Raw genomic sequence first — 8920 nt, 5'->3', positions numbered from 1 at the left:
TCCCTGCACAGATTTGAATATTTAATAGCTCAATCAATGGCAAAGCAATTATAAATGTCTGCAAATAAAAATAATTCCTTGTTCCTGGTGTGCAAACATATGTATCTGCCTCCTTTGCCAGTTACAATAAAAGTTTGAAAAGCGACTTGGGAACTACTTGTCATCCTTCATTGTACTCATAGTGTACTGAAATCAAGTATCTTTATCTTGGTAAAATATGACTCATTACTGCGGAAGTTTGGATACAGTGTCACTAGGCACAAAGCAGTAAGATGCATTAGATTGTGAATGTATACAGGGCCAGCTTCGTGGGTGTGTAAGCTCATAAAGGTCTCATGCTTGGTTTAATGGTTTGCTGTTGCTGTCTGGAAAATTCTTACTTTTATTTTTGAGCTTGTGTTTTGCAAGTGAAATGCAATGGGACAATGGAGTATGGGCATAAATTCAGGAGAAATGCATACCATGCATGGAAACCATTCCTTGCTGCCCCATTTGCACTTACAATGTCAAATGAGCATAGAATTCTGGCGAACCCATGGTATGTAAGAGTTCAGTAAGATTCCAAGCCAGTGCTAGGTAAGTGTGTCACATCTGCCTGGAGTAAGTGGGAGAGATGACAGACCTGAAAAGCCACACTTTATTCTTGAACTAGAATTAGCTTCAAACATCTAAAGAAGTCTGGCATTCAAAGAAACATGAACAACCAAGGTACCCTTACCACATGTTTTCTTACTCTTGTTACTTTCCTTTATTAACCAAATACTTATGCTGAAATGATGACATAACAGGAGAAGAGAAAGACAAAAAAATCCTCAACCTCTTTTTCTTTCAACCCTTCCTTGCTCACCAGCAAATTGAAGGTAGAAAATATTCATCTAATGTGTGCATAATTAAGAAGTGACATAAAAACAATTGAGTTAGTTCTATGCAGTGTTTCTACTGTTCTGGTAAGAACAAAATACATATGCATATCCAAGTTATGAAATAAGAATTGCGTAATTTTGGTGATTCTGCATACAAATTAAATACTCATATTTGCATTTAAAACTGGTATTACACAACATAAAGATAAACGGTAAAATTCATGGTAATAATTTGAAGTTTTAAGTTTTCTTTACTTAGAATCACATTAAACAGCAAAAATATTACAAATCAAGAAACAACTGTGGAAGAAAGGAAAAAAGATTTATATTTTAATAACTTTAATGGCACATTTTCCTTGCTTTTTGAACAGGAGCTCACGGTTTTATTGTGTGGTGGGCCCTGCAAATTATGCAGCCTTGCTAGCACGGACAGAGTAACACGGTGGTTAATTTCAAGGGCTTTGAATACACGGAGAATTTGAATGATGTTTTGCCACTTACTTATGGCCTTAATTAACTTTTCTAAGATTCAGTTTTCTCATTATTTATTTATTTAACCAATCTGTACATATAGAGCCTACTGGGTAAACAAAACAGGACTCTCTACCCTTATGGAGTTTACATGGTAGAGAGGAAGATAGAAATTAAACCTATAAACAAAAAAATAAGTGCATAGTTGCACATTACGATATGTGCTATGAAAAAAGACCAGCATGTTTTGAGAAGGTTGGGAGGGTATTACATTTATTTATTTGGGGTGGTGAAATATCTTAATTCAGCTATAAAACATTGGTAGGAAAGACAACTGGGAAAAGGGTTGGGAAAGGGAAGAAATACAAATACCTTTCTCACAAGACATCTATGAAAATTGTATAATTATATGTGTACAAGAAACATTAATGTGGCCCTGAAAATAGCAAAAACTGAATACATAATACATTTTATAATTACTCAAAGGCTTATGTAATAACATTTTTAGTCAGTCTGTAAGATGATGTTTAGTTTTACCTTCGCCATCCATCCATATTAGATATGTGTGTAAATATTTTTCTAGAAAGATCATTATTGACAAAACCACTCATTTAATGGTATTTAGCTGACCTATTTGTACATAATACAATTACATTCTGTTAATTCTCTACTTGTTTAGCTCTTCTCATGCACACATATCTGTTTCTAATGAACTTACCTAGAAGGTTTGTAATTTATGGTCTGAGTATACTTGTCACCTGATTTAGTTATGTTTCATTGCATTGCATACAACAGCATCTCCAAGAAAGCTATTGAAGGTATTTCTTTTCTGTCTTCCATTTTCTTTTACTTGTCACTGATTTTAACAACTGTTATGAAAATTCTGAGAGTGTCTTTCTGCTCTTTGAGTTGTCACTTTTGTTTTTCCCTTTCTGACAGTCATGTTATTGGTGTCTCTTGTATGCCTTTTTTACCTGAAAAAACCTCTTGTATCATTTTGCTTAATGAAGCTCCAGCTCTGAGTGCAGGCTGGCTAGTTTCTTGCTGAAGCAGAGGAGGTACCCAGGAAAGGCTAGCAAATGCAGAATTATCTGTGGGCACACTCTTTTAACAGGTGAAGTTGGTCACTGCTGTCACTTCGCCTACCTTATCAGTATTTCTCCTATAGTCTTCATTCCTTGATCACCCTGAGCCCTGAAGCTGAACTCTCAGAGACAACGTCCCTCTACTTCAGCCTTGTTGTCATCCCTCAACAGCATCTTAAGTGATTGGCCTATCATAATCTGTCATGCACCCCAACCAGAGGCAGATATACAATGAAGTTGATAAATCGTAAGCTTAAGTGCCCCGAGAAGGAGTCTAACAATGTGCTCACCATGCATATACATATTTGTTTAATTCTCTAAAGTAAGTTATTACAACTACTCTAGGTTAGTATTGCTATTGCTTTTCACTTCAGCTTTTGCTCCTCATTTCCCCTATGGACAGAGAGTGTTGGAGTGTTTTGGGATCTGACTAAGGGGGCAAGTTGGGTATACATTTAGCTTGAGTTTTGTGGGCTACATTTAACTGTGACTCACAGTCACTTACATGAATACTTATTATTGTTATAGTTGTCTCAGTGTAGGAAATTTTCCAGACTGACACTTATCACCCTCCCTGCACCTGACACAAAGGTACAAATGCTAAAACCTGTATTGTTATGTAAGTGTGTTATAAATCACCTGGCATTGGCAGTATATAGATTTCTTAGACTAGCCAGCAGCTGATGTGTGGAAAATTCTTCCAAACATCATATTTGTAAACTTGTAACCAAAATGTTCAGTTCTAATTGATGTCAAACCAAAAAAGAAGTTCTCTCCTGAGAGTCATAGAATTGATAGAGCAGGGTTTGCTGCATTAGGCAAGTTTTATGAAATCATAAAATAGAATTGGTCAGAGTTCCTATCTTTTTAGAAAACAAACCTGTACTATTCCTACACCTGATGAAAATGCTTGTGTTTTATACCTCAACTATCAACTAGACAAAATACATTCTGACAATAAATTAGACAAAAATAAATTTTGATCAACTATGCTAGAGAAAAGATAGTTATTTTTCGATTCTCTCTATAGAAAACATTATTAATATTATTGTTACACAAAATGGTGAGCACTAAGTATACAGCCTAAAAATGTAGGAAAAAAGGATTATAGATGTGTGTTAATTAATTCACAGAAAGTATTTTCTGGCTTCTGTGACATTTGTGTTACGTTCAACCTTTTTACAATGTATAATTTGTTGTACTTTCTTTCCTAATTTCAAGCAAATATTCACTCTTCTATGTAATTCTGTATTGATACCTGCTATCTTTTGAATGTGTTGCCTTCAACATTCAGGCCAATGTGATAGCATTAAAAGAGGAGGCCTTTAAGAGGTGATTAAGCCATGAGACCTGCTCCATTGTGAATGGGACTAAGATCCTTACTAAAGAGGCTCCATGCAGTATTTGGCTAGCTTGCCCTTCTGCCTTCTGCCATGTGAGGACACAGCGTTGCTACCCTCCAGAGGATGTAGCCTTCACTAGAAAATTAACTTGCAGGCACCTTGATATTGGGCTTCCCAGCATCCAGAACTGAGGGAAATAAATTTCTGTTCTTTACTCATTACCCAGTCTGTGATATTCTGTTGCAGCAGCACAAAATGGGTTAAAACAATCACCCTATTTATTTATTTTTTGGTCTAAAAGAGGGTTCTCAAAATTATCTAATCTTCAGTACTCACAAAAACTGTATCCATCCCTGACTCCAACTCTATACACCTTATTGTCAGAAAATTGGTATTACGGGGGTAACAAGCATTTTGTGTGACCCTTTGTACTGGTTTTATGTTGGGGTACTATCCTCTCTTATGTACTCATCCCAGGGTCTTCCTACAGCCTAACCCTATGACATAGACAGTGAACTACAAGGCCCTGCGCTCTGGTTGTAATGGTATCCCACAGCTGGGGGTCAAACAGAAGTTAGTCAATAAGGGATCCTCTGTGGGCAGAAGAGAGACAGAAAGGAGTCCAGGGAGCTGGGGACATTAGGGGTGAAATGAGAAAAGACAGAGAAGGGATCAAAGGCACTGATAGAAGAGGACACATCTTATGGGCAGAGAGAGGGAGAGGCTTTACGTCCTTTTCAATTTCTGGTTCCATAGACTCTCTCAGTCTTGAGATTCATGAAACTCCGTGTAACCTTATTAACACGAATGCTTTATATTTCTCATTTATTTAATTGAGTTTTGAGTGGCTCTCCATTCCTGGCAACCAGGAAAATCCCCCAAAATAATCCTTCTTGATGAATTTGCATTTTATTGGAGGACTCTGGAAAATAATAACTATGATTAATGGAATGTCCACTCAATTATTGAATACCTACACCATCTCTAATCTTCATAACATTCTCAGCAGGTAGTCATTATTATCGGCATTTTGCAAGTGAGAAAACAGCCTCGGAGAAGGTGAGCAACTTGCTAAAAGTCATCTAACTGGAAAGTGAAGCTGGATTGGAACTCAGCGAAGTCTGACTTCAAACTGTGTCTTCTTTCCTTTTACCATGTTGCCTGTCAGTGTCTACAGTCAAAGAAATGACTTTCTGCAGGTGGAATTTTATACATAATATTGAGTGCATGATTGTCGAATGCAAGGACAGGAAAAAGCCATCCAGATCATCTAATTCAACCACTTGTGTTTACAGTAAGATCATCGAGGTCTTAGAAAATGTAGCCCAAAATTCCAGAATAAGTGTTGCAGCAGAGTTAAGAACTTGGGTCTCCTGGCTTCCTTTCATTACATTTTACCTCTCCTGATAGCTTGAGAGAATATCAGATATAGCCTAATACTATTCTGCCTGAATTAAAAACTATTTGCTTTTGGTAAACTCACATCTAATAACTAATTTTTTTATTCCAAAAGAGAACATTAATAGCAAATATTAAAGGACTAAAATATGAATTCCTTTTAAAAAGGGTTTACATTTTATTCTACACATTCATTTAAGATTTACTCTTTGTATCATTTAGTTCATTTTAAAACTAGAAAGATAGTAATACTTGCTATCATTTATCAAATACCTTCTGTGCTTTACATGCATTACTTCTAAACCACCCATAATAGTAATGATATTTAGAAGGACAATAAAACTTAGATAAATGGAGTAATTTACACAGGGCTGCTCCAATGATAAAAGGTAAAACAGGATTTTTAACCCAGGTTAGGTTGACTACAAATAACAAGTATTTTATCAATTTTGTTGAAGTTTAACATGTATAAGATACAAAATGCGGTCATTTAGACATAGCTCATATTATTCCCCTGTTATTAGGTGTTTCTTTTCTTACTATATGTAAAATGATTATAGCTTGCCATTGAAATCAGTGATCTGGTCAATAGCTTTTAAATATTCCTTGAACAGAAACCTTGATACATAAATACTTAGGAGCTGTGACTTTTCCCACTGAGCAGGAATTGCCTTTGAAGAAAGGATTATTACAAAAGAAAAAACTCAGATGACCAGAGCTTTAAGATTTAAGAATCATGTACTTTAAGCTGAAGCCCGGGGATGTAGAAGATTTACTTAAGCCTGTAAGAAAAAAAAAAAAAAACCTGAAAATTTTACCATCCTGAATAATGCATCATCCAAAAATAAACCAGAATATTACGAAATTCTGATATTTTAGAAATGTCTCTTTCTAAAATTGCTCCTTGGTTACGCTATGGTTGATTACCCTGATACTGATTTTTGTTCCTCTTAAATAAACAGATAGAGGTTATAAAGGTAATATTCTTTATCTGGACTTTACACTCAAGATTCTATTGGAAGGAGAGTAGACAGGACTGGATAGTGTTTGGCCAATAGCCATTATTACGTGAGATAAAATGAATATAAATTTAGCATAGTGCTTGGCATATAGTAAAAGCTCAATATGAGTTAGCCATTGCTATTTTTATTATTGGCCATAGAAAGATGCCAGGAAAACCATCAGAAATGTGGATGACTTCCTAAAATGAACAGAACATTTTGTCAAATGTGTCATGAGATGTCCAAGTGAGTGAGGCTCATAGTGAAATAAAGTGGTTTTATGTTGCTACAAGATGGGATTTGGTTCTCATCTGGCTTTGTGCCAGCCATGTCACAGCCCTTGTCGATTACTGTGAAAGTCCTGTCTGACCTACTGATGTGACACCGCTGACACCACAGTGTGGCCACTGTCACCTGCAATGTATCAGCATTTCTCCTCCTGCAGGTGCTACATACCTCTAATAAATAGCTACTTTCTCACTCTGGGGATGCTCTTTGGTTTCTCCTCTTCTTGAACGTAGGGCCCCAATTCAGGTTCTAGTGCTGTGTAATAACCTTTCTTCTGAATGTTACAGCAGATAAGTGAGCTCACATCATTTTTCCACTTGTAGTTATTTAAAAAGGGAAACAGGCAAGCCAAATGCTCTGCCAACATAGCCACATCGCTCCCAATTACTTTAACCATAAAGAGTGAAAAATATCGTTCAATATCTAGATAATTATTCTCAATAGGGCTCGCAACCTTTGAAAGGCAGTTTGCCAAGGTCCTGAACATCACCATCTGGAGGGTGATGGCTAAATGCTGACTCCTGTCATGAAGTAGTAAGATGGAAGAGCACTGACCTTGGATAATTCCTGAAGGAAATTGCTGATGAAGGGTAAGTGTAGCTATGGTTTTGTTGTTAATTTAATAGGGAGTTGGTTGCAGGGTATCCAGCTGATGTGCCAGTGAAAATTGGCGTGTGTGAAAATGTGACTCCTGTTCAGATGCTGTCTTTGACAGCAGCCATTCAGGAGTTTCTAAACATTGCTGTTCAACCCTTCAAGCACTGGACCACGGAGGACATCAAGATTACACCTTCCACATTTAAGGCTATTTTCTATTGTTTCCAGTAGTATATTGAAATTCTGTAAACAGAGCAAAGATAATAAATAACCACAATGATTAATTAATACTACTTCCAGGCAACTGATTTTTTTTAACTTTTATTTTAAATTCAGGGGTATGTGTGCAGGTTTGTTTACAGGTAAATGTGCAACAGGGGGGTTTATTGTACAGATTATTTTGTCGCTCAGGTATTATGCCGAGTACCTCTTAGTTATTTTTTCCGATCTTCTCCCTCCTCCCACTCTCCACCTTTCAGTGGTCCCCTGCATGTGTTGCTCCCCTCTGTGTGTCCATGTGTTCTTGTCATTTAGCCCCTGCTTATAAGTGAGAACATGTGGTATTTGGAATTCCTTAGTTTTCTAAGGATAATGACCTCCAGCTCCATCCATGTTCCTGCAAAGAACATGATCTCGTTCTTTTTTATGGCTGCATAGTATTCCATGGTGTATATGTACCACATTTTCTTTATTCAGTCTACCATTGAGGGGCATTTAGGTTGATTCTATGTCTTTGCTATTGTGAATAGTGCTGCAATAAACATTCATTTACATGTGTCTTTATGAGAGAATGATTTATATTCCTTTGGGAATATACCCAGTAATGGGATTGCTGGGTTGACTGGTAGTTCTGTTTTTAGTTCTTTGAGAAATCGCCACACTGCTTTCTACAATGGTTGGACTAATTTACACTCCTAGAAACTGCATATAAGCATTCCTTTTTTCAGTAACTTCACAAACATCTGCTATTTTTTTGACTTTTTAGTAATAACCATACTGAATGGTGTGAGATGGTATCTAACTGTGGTTTTGATTTGCATTTCTCTAATGCTCACTGATGTTGAGGTTTTCTCATATGCTTGTTGGTCACAAGTATGTCTTTTTTAAAAGTGTTCATGTCCTTTGCCCACTTTTTAACGTTTTTTTTTGTTTGTTTGTTTTAAATTTGTTTAAGTTCCTCTCAGAGGCTGGATATTAGACATTTGTCAGGTATATAGTTTTTGAAAATGTTCTTTCATTCTGTGGAGTGTTTGTTTACTCTGTTAATAGTTTCTTTCACTTTACAGAAGCTCTTTAGTTCAATTAAATCCCATTTGTCAATTTTTGCTTTTGTTGCAATTGCTTTCAGCATCTTCATCGTGAAATCACTGCTTGTTCCAATGTCCAGAATGGCATTGCCTACATTGTCTTCCAGGGTTTTGAGAGTTTTGAGTTTTACATTTAAGTCTTTAATCTTTCTTGAGTTGATTTTTATATACGGTGTAAGGAGGGGGTCCAGTTTCAATCTTCCGCACATGGCCAGCCACTTATCCCAACAGAATTTATTAAATAAAGAGTACTTTCCTCCTGCTTGTTTTGTCAGCTTTGTCGAAGATCAGATGGTTGTAGGTGTGCGGCTTTATTTCTGGGCTCTCCATTCTGTTCCATTGGTCTGTGTGTCTGTTTTTGTACCAGTACCAAGCTGTTTTGGTTACTGTAGCCTTGTAGTACAGTTAGAATTTGGGTAGCGTGATGCCTCCAGCTTTGTTCTTTTTGCTTAGGATTTCCCAAGCAACTAATTTAGAAAAGATGAGCCTCCTTTTGAATATGGCCATTTGGCTATCCAAATTTCCATTCTAAATTCACCTAGCGCCTACTTTGCTTCTTGTTCCAGT

This window comes from Piliocolobus tephrosceles, unplaced genomic scaffold (genome assembly GCF_002776525.5).
Source record: "Piliocolobus tephrosceles isolate RC106 unplaced genomic scaffold, ASM277652v3 unscaffolded_40, whole genome shotgun sequence".
In the NCBI taxonomy this organism is placed as follows: domain Eukaryota; kingdom Metazoa; phylum Chordata; class Mammalia; order Primates; family Cercopithecidae; genus Piliocolobus; species Piliocolobus tephrosceles.
The sequence above is the reverse complement of the archived record's forward strand: the minus strand, read 5'-3'. Positions refer to the sequence as shown.